Raw genomic sequence first — 17,155 nt, forward strand, 5'->3', positions numbered from 1 at the left:
CTCTCCCCGTCAAGAAAAATCAGATTTGGTACTTGGCAATATTATGATAAAGATTTGGTACTTGGCAATATTATGATAAAGGGATCCATTAACGTTATAGAATCCCATCAGATACATCAATAGACTCGTCAGCGACAGTTGATCAAAATCACCTTAGCCACTTTGGACAATCAACACCCCTGTCACAGCTCCATCTGGAGTTAAAGCTTGGTAACCGAGGGCCTCAAGTCCTTTTCCAGGATTCGAGAGTCGTTGATGGGCATGCCTAGGTGGTCGCAATACCCAGGTAGCTTGGCGAAAATCTGTTTGACTTTGTCAATGTTGCATGTGACACGGAATTGTACGAAGTTGACGTGCTGTCTACAAGGCTGAAAATATTTCGACGTGCCTTCACTCGTTACATCGAAGCAGCCAGAGCTGGGTTTGGTTGGCGCGTCTAATTCATAGAAACAGTGCACCGGGGATGTTTTCACAAGAAAAATTGTCACCCTGGTGATAACTAACGAACGATCGCTGGGAGAGAGTGCCAAAATTTACATTTTGTATGACAATTTATGTTATTCGACGATTGCTAATTTCTTCCGCAAGATGACAAATCCGCCAGTTCAGTTTTATGCAAAGATTTGCCATGATTGCTGAATTCTTTTATCATCCTCACAACAACATAAATTACGAATAAAAAAATGTACGATTTGGCATGCGCTGCCAGCGAACGTCGCCACGATAGTAGCTCCTCGAAAAAACTTCCCATAAAACCATTTGTATTGGATGACCGTAAAATTTAAGAAAGTTTTCTGCCACCTCCTTTTCTCAGTTTCCCTGAACTTTTTCTTATACAATATTTTTTTTCTATTTTCGCCTAAACAAGCGTACAAATCACACATGAAAGTGTATAATATCAACATAATATTTCAAACCATGCCACTACCACTTTGATTTCTTCGTCCTCGTATGAGGATGAGTCCCTGACTTTTCTTTTTTTGAGCAAGAACATTCATCTACAATGCACACAATAACAAAAGAGTAAATATATTGTGAAAAATAATTTGTTTCCAACATGCAAAAATTGGGACATGAAATTCATTAAAGTAATGCTATTATTTTTGGGACATGCAAAAATAATTTGTTTCTAACATAACAAACGAGCATTCATCTACAATGCACGATAGTCGTTGATACATCTCTAACTTATCTATATATTTTAATTGTTTCATGTTGTTATTTTATCAACCTTGTATTCTTTATATTTCATTTTGTATCATTTTTGGAAACTAATCAATTAACTTAGTGTCCAATGCGAGTTAATGTTTTCTGCATGTTTTTGGTTTTATAAAAAATCTGTATGAAATGAAGTCCAAACGCGACAACACTTTTTAACGTTTTTTTCTAGAACAAAAGAATACTCGGAAGCTTCGGGAGGAGACCAAACGTTGTACGAGGGAGTGACAAAGCCAGGGGCATGCCCCCCCCCCCCCCCCGCGCGCGCGCGGTGGGTTGGGGGTAGGACGCATCATATGCCCTTGTGGCACCCCTGCGGGTATTACGATGGAGGAGACCAGAAGCCGCACGAGGAAGCTTCGGGAGGAGACCGGACGTCGCACGATTTTAAATGTTAGCATTATGATGGAATTCTGTTATCCTGAATCAAGCATCTTTTCAGTTCTCTTCATGCTTTTGTTTGAAATAGAGTACTTCAAAATCAGGAGAAACATTGATACAAGGACTAGTCATAGTAGCAAAACAAGCAAACAAGCAACAATAAATATTTTTATGTTTTTGATTTTTATATAACATAAAATAAAAGCAATAAAAAAGTAGAACAAGTAAATGATATTTTATATGGAGGAGCATGTAGTTGTTTGATGATGTCTCCCCACCAACGGCTCTAGAAATTCTTATGCTACTTGTGATGGCGTTGGGATTTCCCCAAAGAGGAAAGATGAAGTAATATAGTAGCAGCAAGTATTTTCCTTAGTTCAGAAACAAAGATTATTGAACCTATAGGAAATCATGCAAACAACTGTTGACATCACCTACACACAAATGTGTAAATACTTGCACCCAACGCGGGAAAAAGGTTTATCAATCCCTCGTACTTGTTCAAGGATTAAATCTTATAGTGATAGAGTGATAAATTGCAAAGTAAAATAAAAATAAATAAATTGCAGCAAGGTATTTTTGGTTTTTTGTAATATGATTAAAGTAGAGCTGGGGGCCTAGTTTTCCATAGAGGCCTCTCTCTCATTAGCATGACATTTGGCGGGTGAACAAATTACTGTTGGGCAATTGATAGGAAATCGCATAGTTATGACATTATTCTTGGCATGATCAATTGTATAGGCATTACGCTTGTGAAAAGTAGATCGACTCCTGCTTGCATCTACTACCATTTCTCCACCAATCGACCGTAATCCAGCATGCATGTATGGTATTAAATACATGACAAACAGAGCAACACTTTAAGATAGATGACATAATGTAGACAAAATAAAACCAATCAATATAATTAAACCCCATGGTTTTATCCTTAGTAGCAACAATACCGTACGTGCCTCGCTACCCTTGTTGTCACTAGGTGAGGACATCGTAAGATTGAACCCACTACTATGCACCACTTCCACTAAAGATCAATAGATCAACTTGGCCAAAGAAAACTCATATATCGGAAAGCACTACATCTTCTGCCATAGTTTGTTGAAGAAATAACACAGATCAATCAGTGTGTTTATTATGTGTGTGTACATCATATTCCTTATGGTCACCAGGAGGATTTGTGTCAACATTACATGGCAATTGTCGGTGTCAAAACCGGCAGATTTTGGGTAGGGGGTCCCGAATTGTGGATCTTGGGTCGATGGGTAACAGGAGACAGGGACAATGATATTTACCCAGCTTCAGGTCCTGTTGATGGAGGTAATACCCTATGTCCTGCTTTGTTTTGTATTGATGAAGTATCGAGTATAGAGTTGATCTATGTTGAAATTGTATGATGTGGTCTAAAACCCTAGGAGTAATGATCTTCCACTCCTTACGGACTAAAACTCTCTGGTTTATATAGACACCAGGAGTACCTAGGGTTACATATGGTCGGTTACATCTTGGAAGAAATATGTCGATATTATCATCGTGACTTGCAGCATAAACCAAGGCTTCGGAGGATTCCATCCTGGAGACGGTGTCGTCTTGCAGTTCGGCCTTCCAATGATAATCATCGGGCGACCCATGAGTTCGGCCCGTGAAGATAGGTAAGCAACCCAAGGACCCCTTGGTCCCGGACTCCCTTAGCAGCCCCCGAACTGGCCTCCAACTCCATACTTGAATCCTAGCATCTTATCGCGTCCAAGGTCTTCGTCTTGCAGGGCGAGTTCCTCTCCTCATTTATGTTTGGCATGCATTAGTTTGATCGCCGATGATTTCCCTGTTTTCGAACAATATGTTTTACTTAGCCTTGAAGGCCAACCGCTCGAATGTGAACCGTGCTCCTGACAACTTTTTATCGAAAGGTCGCAGCCGATCATGACCACTGACTACTTACAAAGACTTGGTTCGAGGCAGTTCTTTCATTGGCACGTTCCATCAATATGGAGATCATGCCTCACTTTTTAGGGGATATATTTTATGATTTGGGCTATCGCACGCACGCATAACTGCGTGATATACCGGGAAGTGGCGAGGTCCGTGGCGCGGTAAAGGGGCACTTGGTATTATGGCGTCTTATAAAAGGAAAACTGCCACCATAGCCTCTACACGCTTCTCAGATCTCGCGTCGCCATTGCCTTCCCTAATCTTCTGAAATTCAAGCCCCCAAGCCCATTCTCCGCCCCCGCCCCAATTCGACCATGGTCGACTTTGGCTCTTAAGGCAAGTGGGAGGCCTCCACTTTTCAACGTGTGCCGGAGAAGGGCCAAGTCATGCCCACAAAAAAAGGCGAGAGGGTGGTGTTCATCCCCCACTTCATCACGGGCCTCACCTTCCCACTCCACCCTTTTGTAATGGGTTTGATGTTTTTCTACGGGTTAGATTTCCATTACCTCCCCCCGAATTCTTTTATGCACGTTTCGACTTTTATCATCGTGTGCGACGCCTTTCTGCAATTCCAACCCCACTTCGGCTTGTGGTTGAAAGTTTTCAATGTCCAACCGAAGGTAGTTAGCGGTGAGAAGGTAGCGTGCGGGGTAGTGATGATTAGCAAGCTCCCCGTGATACAATGGTCGGACAGGTCTTTTATAGACATCGTCAAGATCTGGCAGCAGGAGTGATTCTATATCGCCGAACCGCGTGATGCAGAGTGGGCAGCAGCCTTCGGATTCAGATCTGGACCTCCCACGAGACTTGTATCGTGGACGAGGAAGGGACTCGATTGGGAGTTAGTCGCAGAGGTGGAGTCGCTGCAAAGGTGCGTCTCTCATCTAGTGAAGAAGAAGATTGAGCTGACCAACGTGGTTCTGGTCATGCTACGCCGCCACCTCCTCCCTTGTCAACATCAACCTACACTCATGTGGTCCCACAATCCCGAAGACCCAATTACCATGCACCACTTCTCCCGCACTACACATAGCAAACTATGGAAGTTATTGTTCAAGCCGCAAAAGACTTGGCCGACTAAGGAGGACACAGGTCTTGACATCGCACACCCTCTGGGAGAGGTATGATCCAATTTTAGTATTTGTGTTTGGAAATTTACTTTAAATAAGGCTCTAAACCCTTTTTCCTCCATATTCGCAGGTTTGGCTGGAGAAATCCAAATGGATCAACTGCTCGACACCACTGCCCGAGGGCCCAGGACGGCCTTATTGATGGCCATGCTGGTCGAAAAGCCGTATGGAGTGTCGTAGAAGAAGGAAAGGTAGAAGGAAGAGAAGAAGGAGACCCAAGGAGGCCTCCGCTCAAAAGGACCTCCGGACACTAGATCCGAAGACACACATGCCCCTTCTACTCTTGAGGGAGAGCGGGAAGAGGACGGGGAGGTGAGCGACTCCTCCCACACGAAGAAGAGGGCAGCGTCCAAATACATCAAGGGAGATATACCTCCCACCGCCCTAAAAAGGCAATGCAGGGCCAAGGTGGCCCTGTTTCATGATGCCTCGGACTCTGTTGAGGAGTTCGAGACCTTTGAATGGGTTCCTCGATGGAACCCCACGGTCAAGCCCCTGATGCAAATGTATGAATTCGAAGATCATATCATTTTTCCGCATTAAGGTTTTCTTACTGATTGTATACATACCTTTCCTATTGCAGTCCGCCGCGTGACTTCCCCGCCGACCAGGGCTCGGAGCGGGACTCCCGGCAAGCTGAACTGGCGGAGAGCGGGACCGCATACCACAACACCCTTCCCCCGGTTATCGAGGAGATAAGGGAGGTGGTATCCCAAAAAAACCTCTGTGAGCCACACACAAGGGGCGGGGGTGATGATATCATGGCCGAGGCTAACACCTGGTTGTCAAAGACTAGGAGGATGAATACCTTCTAGCAAGCAAAGAGGGGGAGCCGGGCCAACCCAAGCTCTCCCCGAAGATAGTTCCGGAGATCTCCAAGCCTCCGAAGTCATCTACTCCGACTTCACCACGAGGAGGATACGAAGTGCCGCACCCAGATCCGCCTGTAACAAGGCGGGCCCAAACCACATGGTCGGCTATGATGGAGGAAAGTTTGAATGACTCCTCCATCACCGAAGAACACCGCACCCTTTTGGGTGCGGTTTTACAAGACATTTGATCCGTTCATAGCGGATTGAAGAAAACTTTCAGCGGACTGTTGACAAGCTTCAGGGTAAATCGCATAATATTCCTTTTTGCAAAGTAATTTTAGTTTATGGGTTTATATTCATTCCCGATATTCAGTTGCTCCCAAGCCCTGTGTGAGTTCGAAAAACTCATGCGGGGGTCAAATAGTGCGGAAAGAATAATTATATTATTTAAAATGAGTTGTAGCCCCCAAGACTCTAGCAGGATGGAAGAAAAACCTGGTAGAGTGTTTAAAATCTGATAGCTTGGGAGTGTGACACATATGAACTGCTTATGCACGCCTCGTCTTCGATAGGAGCCCCTGATACACTCATTTTGCGTCATGAATTACTATTGATATTTGTGTTGATCCTCTCCATTATCCATTATTACCATACAATTCTATGCCTTTTCTCCCTGAATATGCAAGGTACATCACTAAGAGGGAAATATCACGAAACTGGAATTCTGGGCCGGGAAACCGAGAAAAGGTAGAAAAATCAACTTGCTACAAATGACTTGAAATTTTACGAAGAATTTTTCTAGAAAATTTAAAATTTTCTAGGCCAAACATATATCGTAGAGGGGCCACCAGATGGGCACAAGCCATCAGGGCGCCCCTGGACCATGCCCTGATAGCTTGTGGGGCCCCGCTGGCCTTCTAGCGACCATCTTCTCCTATATGGTGTGTTTTTCCCTAGAAAAAATCATAAGTTATCTTTCGGGACGAAGCTCCGCAGTCTCAAGGCAGAAACCTAGGCAGAGGCCCTTTTGCTCTCCGCCATAGAGATTCTGTGGGGGAATTCCTCTCCGGGAGGGGGAAATCAAAGCCATCGTCATCACCAATGATTCGTCCTTCATGGGAGTACCAATCTTCATCAACACCTTCATTAGAACCATCTCATCTCCAACACTAGTTCATCCCGTGTATTTAATCTTTGTCTCAAAACCTCAGATTGGTACATGTGGGTTGCTAGTAGTGTTGATTACATCTTGTAGTTGATGCTTGTTGGATTACTTGGTGAAATACATTATGTTTAGATCCTTAATTATTATTATTACACCTATGATCTTGAACGCATTGATGTTGTGTGACTAGTAATTCTTGTTCCCGAGGACATGGGAGAAGTCTTATAAGTAATCATTTAAAGTTGGTATTCGTTCGATATTTTGATGATATGGAAGTTGTTACTTCTCTTAGTGGTGTCATGTGAACGTCGACTACATGAAACTGCACCACATTATGGGCTTAAGGGAAGTCATTGTGGAGTAACAAATAGATGATGGGTTGCGAGAGTGACAGACGCATAAACCCCAGTTTATGCGTTGCTTCATAAAGGGTTGATTTGGATACACGTGTTTCATGCTATGGTTAGATTATTATTAATTCTTCTTTCGTAGTTGAGGATGCTTGTGATAGGAGGCAATAATAAGTAGGTTGTTAGTCCAAGTAAGAATAGAACCTTAGCACTGGTCCACCCACATATCAAATCATGAAAGTAGCGAACACGAATTAACTTAATATGGTGAACATGAATAAACAGAAATTCCCATGTGTCCTATGGAACGCTTGCTTTATATAAGAGAACTTTTAGACCTGTCATTTGCTATAAAAAGGATTGGGCTATCTTGCTGCAACTTTGCTACTATTCTTACTTATCATTTGCTATGATTTATCTTGCTACAAAACTATGTGTCATTGTTACTTAAAGCACATGCAGAGAATTCCTTGTTGAAAACCTCTTATCATTTCCTTTTGCTCCTCGTTGGGTTTGAGCCTCTTACTTATTGAAAGGACTATGAGTGTTCCCCTATACTTGTGGGTCATCAGCTCCCAACGTTGTGGAGTTGGCGGAAATGAATTAGAAGCTTAATAGCTCCAAGGAGGAGCTCGAACGTCTCAAGAAGCGGTTTGATGACACACAAGGTAAGTCCAAACTGAGCTATTATCATTATTTTCCTCATTTAGGCGAGGTATTGTTGTTTTTATCCTTAAGTGTGGGTGTTTTTATGACAATTGTAGTTGTCGCCACGAAGGTCGAGAACCTGAAGTTCGAGCTGAAGAAGGTGATGAAGAGGCTGCCGAACAGAAGTCGGCGGCTAAAGGAGCAGGTGCCGAACTGTTGTCGGCAAAGTCTGCGAGTGACAAGCACGAGGCTAGGGTTGTTGAAGTGTAGCAAGAGTTCAAGGACGCCATCACTAAATGTGAGGTGCTTGAACAGAATAATAAGGATCATGCTTTCGAGCTATCGTCGTTTACCGTAGCATCCCATGTCATGCTTTCGAGCTACCCCACAAGGCCACCAGAAGGAGATCCACCAAATCAAACGAATTGCATATGGTAAGCAATACTTACTTCAGTGTGGCTTTGGTGAAAAATTGTCCGCGTTGCTCACACGGGTGTAGCATTCTCCAAGCGCGTCTGCGGGTCTCCCGAAGAGTGCGGCAGATGCAGCAAGGTGCTATGCATACCAGGAAGGGGATGGCGAGATGAGGCTGTTCTGGGTGCAATTTCAAGCTCCCGAGAATCTCTCCTAGTCTCCAATCAGCTGAAACAACTGATAGAGTTGCATCAGGAGACAGAGCCAGTCATGAAGGACCTCTGAATCAGGCTATGGCCTTCTGAGCCGCTGCCGAGCAGCTACTTTAGCTTGGTGCAGAAACTGATCACCGTCGTGCCCCGGATTGACGTCCTGAAGTGCTCCGTATGCATTGAGGGTTCTTGGATGTCTTTCGCTAAGACCATGGTGCATTGGCCGAAGTTAAAGCCGACCGAAATGGCCACCGGACCTCCACCCCGCACAAGGGAGCATAGGCACCCACAATTGTATTTCCCATCATTATGGATGGTGCTGGGGCGATAGGAGCCCTCTGCCCGAAGGATGTAATTCTTGAGTGAAAGTACTATCCTATATTTGTATTAATAGTTAAACTTTTGTGCATGATAATATTGTTGCTTGCATGGTATATCATGCTTTGCTTTGTTTAATTTTGACTCTTGTGTGGGCGTTTTAATCTGAAAGTTACCAGTCATCGGCTTCAGCCACCTTGTAGATACTACAAGGGGTGTTTTTGACCTCCGCACTATTACCCTTAGCCAACGTCTTGGTGCCCGAAGGCAGTAGTGCGGAAGGAAATGAGGCAATCAGATTATGCGGCTTTAATGATTGCACTTAACCGTAAGAGCTTGACTGCGGGGACTAGTTACTAGCTTCCTGTATTTTGTGATGTTCAGATATATCGAGGTTAAAACCATTATCACCTGGTTTGTGTAACTTCAAACCCTTCATATAACAAGGTGAACCTCCATCAATTCTTAGTTTAACACTTGTCATCGGATCACAGACCGGTTCGTGCTTATTATTGCAGTTAGTTTTGTCTTTCTCCACTAAGGTACATAACTAGGCAAGCTAGAAGTACATGCAGAACATAAAAGGGTAAACACGGGAGCCTAGCAATCCAACTTTTGACCCAAGACATAATTCTAAACCAATGCATATAACGCAGTATCCAAGACGTCAAGCACACATGGTAAAAGATGGTGCCAGAGTGATGCTTGGGGCGAGCTTAATGGTCTAACCCCCGGTCAATTAGCCGATCGCATCTAAAATATGTATCGAACTGGCTTGTTTTGGTGTCGAAGAGCAGAAAAGGAAATAATAAAAAAGGCTATGCAACATAAATGAGTACCATGGGACCATAAAAATTGGTCTTTATTTCTGATGAACTCATGATGTCTATCTCTACAATTAGATCTGCCCAAGCAATTGTTACACATACTTAAAAATAAATTTATAGAGCAAAGGTTTACACATGACCTTTGTGAATGGCTTGATGCCCTTTACTGTGCTCTACTGCACGTCTGCGCCTTTGCTCTCCAGGGGGGTGCTCCTTTAGAGGAGGTAGTAGTCAGCGAGCGGGCCTTTGTAAGAGAAGGTCTTGAGAAGTCGCTAAAGTATGTTATCTTGATGCTGAGTAGGTCCTTGATGGTACCTGATATTGTCCAAAGACATGTTTGACCATAGCTCGGTCAAGCCAGATACTTGGTCTTTATGTATTCAGTCTATACGACTGGCCATGGTATTTTGAGTGAGAAATTGTGCCTCCAGGGCACGTATTTTACAACTAGCGAGGCCCTGCTGTGGGGATTGCATCCATGTTTGTGTTGAGCATGGGAATAATCCACGAACTACGGTGGGACTCTCGCTTGTTTCTGCACCCCTCGTTCCATGACGGCGAGCTGGGGTTTTCGAGCTGCATTGCTGGTCTGGATTTTGGGTGCCAGAGTCGCCAAGTGTTCCTCGATTAAAAGTGAGCGCTCAGTGTTATCATTAACAATGATAACACCCTTGGGTCCCGACACCTTAAGCTTTATATATGCATAGTGGGGGACAACGTTAAAGCGAGCGAACACTATACAACCAAGAAGTGCATGATAGCCACTATGAAAAGGGACAATGTCGAAGATCAAGTCTTCACTATGGAAGTTGTCGGGTGAGTCAAACACTACTTCCCAAGTTATGGTGGTGTTGTTGGGTTTGATCCTTGATGGATTGATACCCATTTTCCTCAAATATCTGCATAAATCATATTGAGGCTATTGCCTCCATCCATGAGGACTCTAGTTAGCTGGTACCCATTGTTAATGGGGTCAAGTACGAGGGTCGTCGAACCCCCATGACTTATACTGGTCGGGTGGTCTGTGCGGTCTAAGGTGATCGGGTGTGACGACCATGGGTTCAACTTCAGGGCTATAGGATCTGTGACATAGACATCCCGAAGTGCACGCCTCCTCTCATTCTTTTGTATTTGTGTGACGTAGATTGTGTTCATAGTTTTTACCTCGAGAGGGAATTGCTTTTGGCCTCCATTGTGCGGCCTGCGAGGTTCGTCGTCATCCTTGCTGCGGGGGCTCTTGTCCAGGTCCTCAGCTATGGGTTTGCTCGCTTGTTTGATCACCCAACAGTTACGGTTGGTGTGGGTAGCGGGCTTGTTTGAGGTGCCATGGATCTAGCACGGCCTATCCATTATTTTGTCCAGCATGGTCGGTCCATCCCGATTCCCCTTAGAGGGTTTATTCGATGGTCCATACCTTGAGTTGTTGAATCCAGCGTTGACTATCTTGTCTTTAGCCTCACCGCCAATGTGTCGACACTTGTTCTTGTTGCGTCGTGGCTTCCCATTGTCGCCCCGAACTTCATAAGTGTCGGGGTTTCTAGGAGGGTTGTTTCGACGGGCTAGCCAGCTGCCCTCGCTCGTGCAAAAGCGGGTCATAAACGAGGTAAGGGCTGACATTGTTCTTGGCTTATCCTTCCCGAACTGGCGAGCTAGCCATTATTCCTCGATATTGTTCCTGAAAGAGGCTAGTGCCTCGGCATCCAAAAATTCGACAATTTTGTTTTTCTTGGTCATGAATGGGTTCTAGAATTGTCGGGATGACTACTCGGCTTGTTGGATGATGTGTCTCAAGTCATCGGCATCTAGGGGCAGACATAGTGCCTTGAAAGTTAGCTCGGAAAGCATCTTCGAGCTCTTCCCAACACCCAATGGAGTTTTCAGGGAGGTTGTTCAGCCAATGTTGTGCTGGCCCCTTGAGATTCAATGGCACGTATTTTATGACATGGAGGTCATCTCCTCGGGCCATATGGATGTGGAGAAGAAAGTCTTCAATCCACATGGTCGGGTATGTTGTTCCGTCGTATTGTTCTATATTTACAGGTTTAAACCCTTCAGGGAACTCATGCTGCATCACCTCGTCTGTAAAACACATTGGGTGAGCGACGCCCCTGACCCGAGCTACATCATGCTGGAGGTCAGATGGAATCCTGACCTGGTGTTGTTCCCGAACTCTATCGTTCTGGTTGAGCCAAGCTTGGAACCCATCCCATCTAGCGGGATTGCAGCCTATGGATCCATAGATGGATCTTGTCTAACATGATCTAGCATTTAAGTTTTGCCGCGGGTCAAACAGGTCTCCGAGCTGCGCTAGCTCTTTCCTTCTTCTATGCCGAGGGGGGGTCCATCTCTGGCTTCTCCAGCCGTCCTATCCCATCCTCGAGGGGGCGGTCTGACTGGTCGCCTTGAGTGCATCTCGGGGGTGCGGTCTCAGAGTCCTCGTCGTCGAATTGTGGCAATAATCGGTGGCGCGGGTAACTTTTTTTTGCACCTGCCGTTCATAGTCATACCCTTCTTCGGTAGCTCGAACTTGCATCCATATGTCATTAAGGGTGTCTTGTTCTGCTTTGATTTGCTTTTTGTTTCATCTTGAGGCTTCGGGCGATGGCTATGAGTTGTTGTTTGAGCCGTTATTGGTCTAGTGGGTCTTCGGGGATGATGAAATCCTCATCTCCGAGACTATCCTCCTCTTCGGAATGAGGAAGGTAGTCATTGTCTTCGGAATCGTTGAGGTCCTTGGGGTTTTCCTGATCCGTATGACCCTACGAATCATAGATCTGTTGTTCGCCACTATTTTTCATCGGGGTGTGATCACCACTATTCCCTATGGCGTCGTCGTCCTCATCACCAAGGGTGTCAACCATATACACATCATAGGTGGAGGTGTCTGTCCATCGTCTAGTTGTGGGAGAAGCAGTTGCGTCGACATCCACATTTATATCTTCGGCCTCATCCGAGGAGAAGTCCAGCATATCGGTTAAATCTTCGACAGTGTCTATCAAGTGGGTGGTGGGTGGGAAAACAATTCCGTGTGATGTGCCTTGAGACGGATCTGAACTTAGGTTGAGGTCAGGTCATCAGTAATTTCCATAGTTTGGATCCGGGCCAGCATCTCATTTGATAGAGAGAGGTCAGCCGGACTAGTCTTCCCAGTTTTGGTGGAGTTGATATCCGGCACGTCGGCACGAGGAGTGTGATTGGCCAGGGTTGACCCCTGATCTTTGAACGTTGTGGTTGGATTCGTGCTCAAGGACGAATCAGAGGTGGGTGCCGCTCAGACACGAGGTTGGGGAGGAAGCCCGAAGTCAAGACTTCGGGGTTTCCGGGCATGTCGAATGAAGTCGATAGCCCAGTGAGGACCAGATCACCACGGGCATCAGCTATGTATTCTAGGTCACCGAACTTTATTCCCTACCCCGGGGCAAACCCAATGATTCGGTCAAGGTGAACAACCGAATCGACATGTAGGGCAATGTTGTCGAACGCAGAGAGTTGGTCGGGGACGAGGATATCCTTGATGTTGGTGCCACCGTTGGTGACCAAGCGAGCCATCGATTCTTCTAGTGATCCTACAATGGAAATCAAAACCGGCAGGTCTCACGTAGGGGGTGAAAAGACCTCGATGACGCCTAGAGGGGGGTGAATAGGCTATTTAAAAACTTCTTCGGATTTGGCTTGAACCTAATGCGGAAATAAACTAAGAGGGTACTTGTCAAGCACAAATCCTAAATGCACTAGGCACTGCAACATGTATCAACAACACGATCTACCAAGATGGACACAATACAGTTACTGACAAGCACAAGTAAGTTACACAAACTTACTTGAGCTATATCACACGACAAGTAGGTGAACAACACAAGATACTAGATCACACTATATCAACACAATATATCAAGGGCTGCAAGTATGAACTTGTGAATATAGAGGGTATGCTTGAATGATTAATCTTGTACAAGAAAGAGCCAACACAATATAATGAGCACAACCAATATTCAATGTATGTATGCTCAAATAACACAAGTAAACCACAAGTGAGGAGTTAGGGTTAAGGATAACCAAGGTCACTGAGACGAAGATGTATCCCGATGTTCACTTCCTTGGAGGGAAGCTAGTCACCGTTAGAGAGGTGGATGTTACCACGAAGGCACAGCAACGCCACGAAGGCTCACCCTATTCTCCCTTTGAGATAACACCACGAAGGCGTTTCTCAACAACTAGTGGTAAGCCTTTGAGGTGGCTCCCAAACCCTCACAAACTTTTCCGGGGGAAATCACACGAATTGATTCCTCTCCGAAGAACTCCTACCGCCTAGGAGTCTCCAACCTCCAAGAGTAACAAGATCACGGGGAATGCTCAAAACTTGCTCAAATCACAAATAGATTGGGTTGAGAGAAGGAGAGGGAGACGATCTATATTTTGATTGGAACAACTCTCAAAGGGGCTCACAAATGCTCTTGGGATCTAAGATTTGGAGTGAGCAAATGTGTGTGAGGTGGAAATGTGTTCTTATGAGGATAAGGCTGTGTTGGGCCACCCTCTCACGAAGTGGGAGGGGGTATTTATAGTGGGGAGAGAAATACAGCCATTGGGGATACTTTAAGTCACACAGGGTCCGGACGTCCGACAGTTGTCGGAAGTCCGGGCGTCCGCGAGGGGTCGGACGTCCGACAGGGGTCGGTCGTCCGAGGCCTGTAGATACGACTGAAACTATTTTGAATTACACAGCGAACGGACGTCCGGAGAGGACCGGAAATCCGAGTTATACAACTCAACTTCTACTCGTGGTAGGTTCCGGATTTCCGACGAGGGTCGGACATCCGGCCCTTGGACGTCCGGAGGGAGCCGGAAATCCGAGATATAGAGCTCATGTTCTTCTGGTGCAGGGCTCCGGTTTTCCGAAGCCTGTCGGTCGTCCGAGCCTTGACTGGCCCTCGGACGTCCGGAGGGAGCCGGAAGTCCGAGTTATATGGCTCTGATTTTTCTGGTATAGGATTCCGGATTTCCGAACTAGTCGGTCGTCCGGTCCTCGGACGTCCGGAGAAAGCCGGATGTCCCAGGCACTGGTTCTGTTTTCAGATAACAACAAAACAGTCGAGATGTGGTCTGAGCAGAAAGTGATGATGTAGTTTGAGCAAGTTCATCGCAAAACCTGTGATCCCCTCTTAATAGTGCGGGATCCCTAAGGACTCAAGAATCATAAAAGAGTACTGATGATCCATACTTGAGTGTACACTTTTATTCGCTGATCATCACTCCGCACAACTAACGTCACAGGAACTAATACCTTTGAGTTAGCCCTTTCACCTGAGCTTGATGTTGTTGTTCCTTCTTGGCTCAAGTTGAAAGCAAGACATGATGAAGTCTTCAAGTAGCTTTCCCATACACAATACGGAAAGCCTAGCTTATGTATTCATCTTCATTTGTCCACCATGTGAACATCCACAAGAATCAAGCGTGTAGTGCTCAGGAATGCTTATCTTGATTTTGTCCTTGTTAGCACATGAGGTTGTCCTTATCAACACATGATCATTGACAATAGTTTCAATGATATATTCGTGGTGATCCACTTGAACTTGCACACCACAATCTTGATGACGATCACCACTTGACGCCATCCTTCATGGGTTGTATGAGATCTTCCTTTTGACGCAAGCCCAATGGAAGCACATCTAACCCCCACATAGGAGTCTCACAAAGACCATGGGTTAGTACACAAACACGTAATGGACAATGCTTACCATACCATGGGATCACTTGATCCCTCTCGGTACATCTTATACACTTTGTGTGTTGATCATCTTGATTTACTCTTTGTCTGAGATCTTGATCGACCTAGTGTTTCTATGACCATTCATTGGATAATACCTTGAATAACATCTTGGTCATCATATAAACTCCTTGAACCCAACAGATGGACTTCAAGAAGTGCCTATGGACAAATCCTATAAATATAACTTAAGGCAACCATTAGTCCATAGTATTTGACACAGGTGCACAAAATAGGATCGTTGCTCCCCCAGAATTTATAAAACACACAACGAGTCCAAGAGGATATATGAGACAATAAGCATATCAATTGCACAAAGCAAATGGTTGAGCAACATGTAATAGAAGCAACTTAAGAATAGGCTCAAACAAAGTAATGTGTATGAGTCATGGCAAAGCACTTGAGAATACTTAGATAAGGATGAGCATTACTCATCAACATAGTCTTGATGAAATGAGATACAAAGTGCAAGACATATCATTCCCACACACACATACTAGGAAATGGGTTCACAAGCTTACTAATAAACAAAATAAGAACCAACGCTTGTGACAACCCATTATGAAGATGGGAAGTAAGAACCTTGTCAAGAGGAGGGATACTAATTGAAAATGGCAAAACCCTCATCAAGACAAGTATGAGGAAAAATAATCTTCACGGCCAAAAAGTGCATCAAGATGTAGGAAAATAAGATACGCACTCAAAACAAATTCTTTCACGAAGCCACCAAGAACTGAAGAAAGGAAATGTAACGATGGACGTGAAAGAAAAGAGGATATCAATTAGAGATGTAACTTCTCTCATGTGTAAAAGATTCTAAGTAGAAGACAATCATGATGATATTTATCCACAAAGAAGGGTATACACAGTGGTCACAACAAGGAACAAACTAGATATCCAAAAGGAAGTCATAAATATATCAATGAGATCTTTTGCTTGGAAGCATAACACATGGCCTAATATTTTCTTATTGTATAATATGAACTTCCGACATACGAACATCAAAGACATCCCAACTAGTAGTAAGACATCATCGTTCGGATGCTTTGAGAAAGCAAACAAGTACTACAAGAACGAATCAAGAGATTCATGCCATGATGCAACCTGGAAAAGAAAAGACAGGTTGGGTCCTTTGCAAGAAAAGAATGCATGAAGTGGATACTTGTTACCGAGACAACATAGGATTGATGTAGTAGATAGTTGTTCTTTGATCATCCTAACTTGGCTCCAATAATCACATGGTCTCAACATCTTCCTTATAGGTGAGCCGAGCATCCAATGCATCTCCACTTGTTCCTGGAACAGCAAAACAAACAAAATGGTGCCCAAACTCATTGGGACCAAAGAGTTAGAAAACCAGCAATACATAGGACAAACTCCACACACATATGTGCATATAGATATGAATTTGAATTTCATGCACACTTTAGCCAATTTATGGCAGGGTGGAGTTTCCCTTATATATTGGGTCAAAGGAGGAAAACAAGCAAAAGAAGTTGTATATAGTATCTAGATACGCATGCTCAAGACTCTCAAGAATCAACTCAACGCAAAGTTTATAAGTCACCAAAAGACAAGGTATCAAGTGATAATAAGATCCTAAAACAAAAGAACTATCACTTGAAGGATATCAATTAAAAGATACCTCAAGGAATGAGATATCCATTGACACATGCCAAATAGAAGGCAACAAGAAACCAATTGAAGGAAAACAAACACGAAGTATCTAGTTTCCAAGAGAGAGCTAGGTTCCAACAAACAAAGCCCTCTAAAAATTTTCATGATGGCACAAAGCATCATAAGGAGAAAGACTTGCCTCCCATCAACACACACTTGATGGGGATCAAATGATTTTATGGTGGGTGAATAAAGAGAGTGTTTTAAAGAGAATAGGATAGCTCCCCCAAGGGACGTGCATTATATAGAACTTGCATTTGAATACAAAATGCACACGATGGGATCATCACTTTCTCTATATCTATAAAAA

This window comes from Hordeum vulgare, chromosome 5H, assembly GCF_904849725.1.
Source record: "Hordeum vulgare subsp. vulgare chromosome 5H, MorexV3_pseudomolecules_assembly, whole genome shotgun sequence".
Lineage (NCBI taxonomy): Eukaryota > Viridiplantae > Streptophyta > Magnoliopsida > Poales > Poaceae > Hordeum > Hordeum vulgare.